This window comes from Myxine glutinosa, chromosome 4, assembly GCF_964187855.1.
Source record: "Myxine glutinosa chromosome 4, kmMyxGlut1.1, whole genome shotgun sequence".
NCBI lineage: Eukaryota > Metazoa > Chordata > Myxini > Myxiniformes > Myxinidae > Myxine > Myxine glutinosa.
Genome location: NC_136264.1, coordinates 97607120 through 97613119, shown reverse-complemented (window position 1 = coordinate 97613119; position 6000 = coordinate 97607120).

Below are 6000 nucleotides of genomic sequence, written 5' to 3'. Positions count from 1 at the left end.
ACAGAACCTGCTGCAACTAGCTCAGATTCAATGAGGATGTCCTGTAGACCAGCATCGTTAAATCGTTTCCCAATACAGACCATGAATGTCATGGCTGTATGAAACTCTCCCATTCGAAGTACAAGTCTTTGCATGAAGACAGGATTTTGCCAACGGATCTCCTGAGCTTTAGCGTAAATTGCCTGGTCCATGACTACGACAATCTGCTCTAAGCCAAGCTTGTTCGCGATGCTAATACTTCGTTGCAGAATTGTATTCACTGTGCTGAGGTTAGTAGGACTAGCATCGATTACTGGAAGATATCCAATGCTTGGTGTTGATGGGATAATACCTCTCTGTAGAATGGTATTAAAGCCTGTCCATCCAGGTAGGGTGTCAATATTGGAATCTGGTACCTTGCAAATAAAGTAGGCATCATCCAATGTTCGTGCATCTTCCTGCATCTGCACATAATATGTGAGCTCTACCAATACACCCTCACCATACGGCTCTGGACCTGCCCTCTGTCCTCCAGTGTACAATTCAATATTTGGAGTGGGTGGCTGAAGGGATCTCTTTCTCGATCTTGCTAGAGAATGCTGTTCTGGTTCTTCTGCAGCAGGCTGGTTTCCATGCTGAATAATTATTCCATTGGTATTATGAGTAGTGCCCTTTCCTGACAAAGTCTCCTCCCCAAAATCGTTATTGTCCCAAACTAATGTAGTATGTATGTGGGGTTTGATTTTCGGTGGGATGTACTCCTCTCCTCGTTTGAGCTGCAACTCAGCAAGGGCTGTATCGTGTTCTATGACTGCTGAATTTGAGGTACAATGTCCCAGGCCATTCAACAGCCCAATTAACTGAGCTGAACCGGTAAGATGACGCACAGACATTGCCAAAGCTGAATGTTTTGGCATTAATTGCTTTCCTTTCATTCCAAGATTGATGATATCCAGACACACAGATACAATTTTTTTTACTGCTGGAATCATCTACATTTACACGCGAATCGTGTGGGGGGAAATCACTTGTGATGCCTGTAGTCCATGCCAGGAAATTGAACAGCTCATCTGGAACTATGTTGTGTGCTGCTTGTAGAGTCAATTCCTTGGAACTTGGTGGCCACTTCAGTGGAGGGGGATGGCATCACATTTGTCTTTAATGGAATTCTTCAGTGCCAGAGCAGCGTGGTACATGGGGTCTACATTTCATCTGAGTTGTAATCCTGCTGGTTGTAGCACCCATTCTGACATCAGTGTCAGTGTCTGTATCGTCAGCACTTTCCGATGAGTCGTTCACTGCTTCCCCTGCAATCTCTGCTGTGGAAAGATCCTCAACAAACACAAGATCACTTTCATTACTTTTTGATGACTTGACAAATTTGAGGAATGGATATGACTGTAGTAATCTTCCTTTAAGGCTGTATGTCTTGTAGGATGGGATTTTCATGCCCTCCTCTTCTTCTACACACTTCTTGAACAAGTAATTTAACTTTGTTAACCTCAAAATTCCTCTATTTTTGACAATTCTCTCTTCAACAACTCTTTGGCAAAAACATTTATACCCCTTGTCATACAAAAAAACCTCTTAGGGGTTTTTCACATAGTTTTTGCTTAGAAATCTAGTGTAAGACTTAAAACAGCTCTTATGATACCTTCTTCTATGCAGTAGATGGGAGGATCTTGAGCCCGCCGCCCTGGAATGGGATGTCTTTGACCGCAGAAGTCTGATCTTGGGAGCCACTTCGTCTTGTCCCTGGTCATGTTCAGCAGATGCATCAGCTGCATTAAAGAAAGGGGACCAGTAGGGAGAGCAGTGGGAAAACAAGAAAAATATGAGGAATGAGAAACAAAAAGAAATACACAGTTTACAACTTTACACACCCTTCAAAAATAATTAAATCCTTTTTAGTTGTATGATAGGAAATTCTGACATCTACAGGTCTAGATTATCTAAGGCAAACAAGCGTCCTGTATCCAGATAATATTGTCAGTATGAATAATGAGGTGTACAGGATGGTCCGTGGAGCTACCTAACATGACTCTTGACAAAATTCATATTTCATTGCAGTCAGACATAGAGGTGACAGTTACCAGCCTCCGTAAACATTCTATGGGTTACCAGCCACCTGAAAATTTGTTCAGCTTGTTCTTTTATTCCTGCATGTATGATGTCAACAATATGTGATATAAACTTCTCTATAAATACAAATTGATATGACTATTGTTGATTTCATACATGGAGGAATAAGAGAACAAGCTGAACAAATTTTCAGGTGGCTGGTAACCCATAGAATGTTCACGATACGGTGGCTGGTAACTGTAAACTATATTCTCTAGCTTAACTTATGCCGTACCTAGTTAGCCATGAAATTTAAACGTAACAGGAACTAAAATTAAAATCTCCAGAGTATATCCCATAAATCTTGGTAGGAACCAAAATATTTCTGAAAGAGAATTTTAAAAACTAGCACAGAAGTAAGTGGGGCAGCAAAACCAAATAATCTAGGCTAGCAGTAGCACTGATATGAACTGTACGATCAAAATAAACACTACACAGATCTCAGTACATGGGGCATGTGGGTGGATTGTGCTTTTGCATTTTGTAGACCAAACAAACCAACACGCAAAATGTGGTGATATAATGCTGGATAAGCTCATTTTATTGAAAATATAACACAATCACATATCAGAATATATTTACTTACATTGGTCACTACTTTGAGGCACGAGTGCAGGCTTCTTCCTCGCTCTCTCGATCTTGCACTTCTCAGTGTATCGCATGTAGCACTTGCGATGATACCCGGCTTGACAGGGAACGGCATCGAGTATTTCTGGTGCTCTAACCGGCTCCAATCCAAAAGTATTGATTGCATTTTGTGGAATTTCAACTTCTCTGGTATCTGTAGATTTCCACTGATGAACACTTGTGATGAATTTTTGCCAACTAACTTCCGAAAACAAAGTAATCTTTTCTCTTGCACCAGTAATAATGTGCATGCAACATGCCATTGCTATGCCCAGGTAGCTCAGCTGCATGGGTCAAGGGCTGTGATTGGCCAATTCTGTGACACTTGCAGATACAGCATCTGTGATTGGTCTGTCAAGGCATTCAGTATGACATCATCATGCTAGATTCTGGCTGGGGAAGTGTATATTTTTGCGTGCAAATTTCTCAAAAATGCTCAGTTTTTAGTGATGGGAACATTAAAAATAGTAATTAATGACCTAATATCTATTGCTCTTGCAAATATCCAGTACCCCCAAGTGGGGACTACAGAAAAGTGGATTTTTGAGTCTTGGCCCATGGTCTAAAATGGCTACACAGCTGATACTGCATGTGAAAAAGCCGAATGCCTCAACTCTGTGTTTGCCTCAAATTCTTGTGTCCCAACCCCATCTCTCCCTGTCTCTCCCAACCCCACCTTACCCAGTCATACCCAGCTGCTCCTGGACTCTGTGTCCGTCTCTCCCGACAAGGGGGAGAAGTTTCTGTCAAATTGGAAAAACAATATACGATATAGCCTATTTTACTCCCAGGGGTCCCAGGAATATCCACCGAAAATATCGCGATCGGTTGAGCCGATTTTGCGGTACCTTCGAACGGACAGACGGACATTTGGTGGATTATAGTAAGATGATGACGGATACTTTGGATCCCGAGAGTACCTGGTTCACCTTTCCGATACGTGATACCTCCCAAAGAGTTACTACAAGTTGGATTGCGATTTTGAAAACACCAAAAAAATTGATTCTCACAATTTATTATCACAACATGTTCATTTCAACATATGAAAAGTCAAATGTAATTTTGGGGAATTGCGATTAGAACATTTTCATCAAAGTTTTTGTAAAATAGAAAACGGTACAACAAACACGTTTAGAGGTAAAACAAAGTTATTTTTTGCAAACACAGGTGATCGCACACCTGTTGCCACGAATGGCAAACTCATTGGGGATGTCCCGACGAGGTGTACCACTAGAACGGTTTGGAGGACCGTCCCGACGAGCGAGGTGTACCACTGGAACAGTTTGGAGGACCGTCGCGACGAGGTGCACCACTGGAACGGTTTGGAGGACCCTCCCGACGATGTGTACCACTGGAACGGTTTGGAGGACCATCACGTCGAGGTGCACCACTGGAACAGTTTGGAGGACCGTCCCGATGAGGTGCACCATGGAACGGTTTGGAGGACCGTCGCGACGAGGTGCACCACTGGAACGGTTTGGAGGACCTTCCCATCTGCATGAGCGCCGGACAGTAATGCTCGGTATGCGCGTTGTCCCCAGTGGCTTTACAGGTGGGACACGTGTACGCACGCAGGATGGGACACGTGACGCGGCCGTACACATCCTTGAGCGCGTGCTCCTCGCACGTTTCGTACGCAGATCCGTTCTTTAAACAGAGGACGCACGGAGGTCTGCTGTGTTGAGGGGTCCTCTCCAACGACCTGCTGTAGCTTGCGTGGAACCTCCGATGGTCCGAGGAGCTCGACGTTTTCAGGTGACCTCTCGGGTCCACGGCGTTGAAAGGGACGGCTTGAGGTCCACGGGACTCCGCTCTGACAAGCGACGAGGAGTTTGATCCCATCGGGAATCTGCCACGAGTGTGCGCTGCCTCTGAATCTGCCACCTCTGACCCGAGTGCACCCGACGGGGTCATGACCTCGCTCCAATACGACCTCATTTCGTCAAGAAAATGTGTGTAAAAAGGAGAATCACTGAAAGGTCCGAATCCACTTATCACAGAAGGTCTTTCTGAGTTCGATCGATTTCTGTGTCCGAGCTGAGGAGTCCGTTCGATCTCCAAATTGTTGACGCCTCCAGGGTCCGCGTACCATGTGCGTTTCTCCGGAACTTCCCGGATGGTCGCAAGGCAAGGGTGGACATGGGATGACCTCGCGCTGCCGTCTGGGTCAGGAAGGACCGATGGGGATTCCCCGTCGTCGTCATAGAATGGAAAGCGTCCGCCGGCACTGGATCTCGGGACACCACCGGGTCTTCGGTTCTCCATGAAGACGGGTTCACTTGGATCAGCTCGTACCGAATACCGGCTTTCAATAAAGTGGAATGATCACAGGTAGACACCTAAATAGGTTTTCATTTCCCAAAGTGCATTGGGAGGGGTAATTCCCCCAAATAGGGAACCAATGAACCCCTCCCGTTATGATACGTTGATGAAGTTGTGACGTAATCATCTAAGTGTGAGATGATGATCAAGTCGAGCTGTGAATTGAAATAATTAAAAACGAGCGGTGATCAATAAATCCACAGCCTGGAAATAATACAATGCGACGTTGTGTATACCTGATTGTGGAAGTTATTAGCGAAGGGAGTTGATGTTTCGATTTATATGATCATTATAAGTGTTAATCATATGGGGAGAGGAGGGTCCACAATGTACGTGTCAGCCATTAGGGTTTAAACCCCATGACTCAATTGAGTATAACATCTGAAATTATATATCGTGCTTCTGAAAACTGATTTGAACTCAGCTGCAGGCAGAGGCGAGTGGACAAAAAGTGGTTTCGAGGCTCGACGTGCAGGGTGGATCCTTAGCCTAGTAAATTAGTCCTTGAATTATGTGCCAAACAGTAGATAAAATGTTCTCGACCCACGTACAGGAAAAAGATGTCATCCAAACGCCTCCTTCACAAAGGGAATAATTAATTATATATCTTCGTAGTGTTTAGTATGTCTCCTAAACCAAGGACGTATCCAATCTTCATCTACCATTTAGCCTAGTGTATAAGAATATTTACTTCGGCCTGCGCTCAGGTCTGATATGTTTAGATAAAAAGCCAGAAAGGCGCAGCCTATCATTATGCTTACATCGTGTTGTCTAAATTTGACCTTCTGTAGGACGGGACAATGGGAGATGTTGTCCTTATGGCCTTGTATTGCTATGTTTTTAGCGCAGATTCTTGTCTAATATTTTGCTATAAATGAAATGCCTTTTTGCTCATTCATCAGCGAGTGTCTTGAGGAATTGTCCGCTGCGTGTAGGCGGTACATTCTCGAG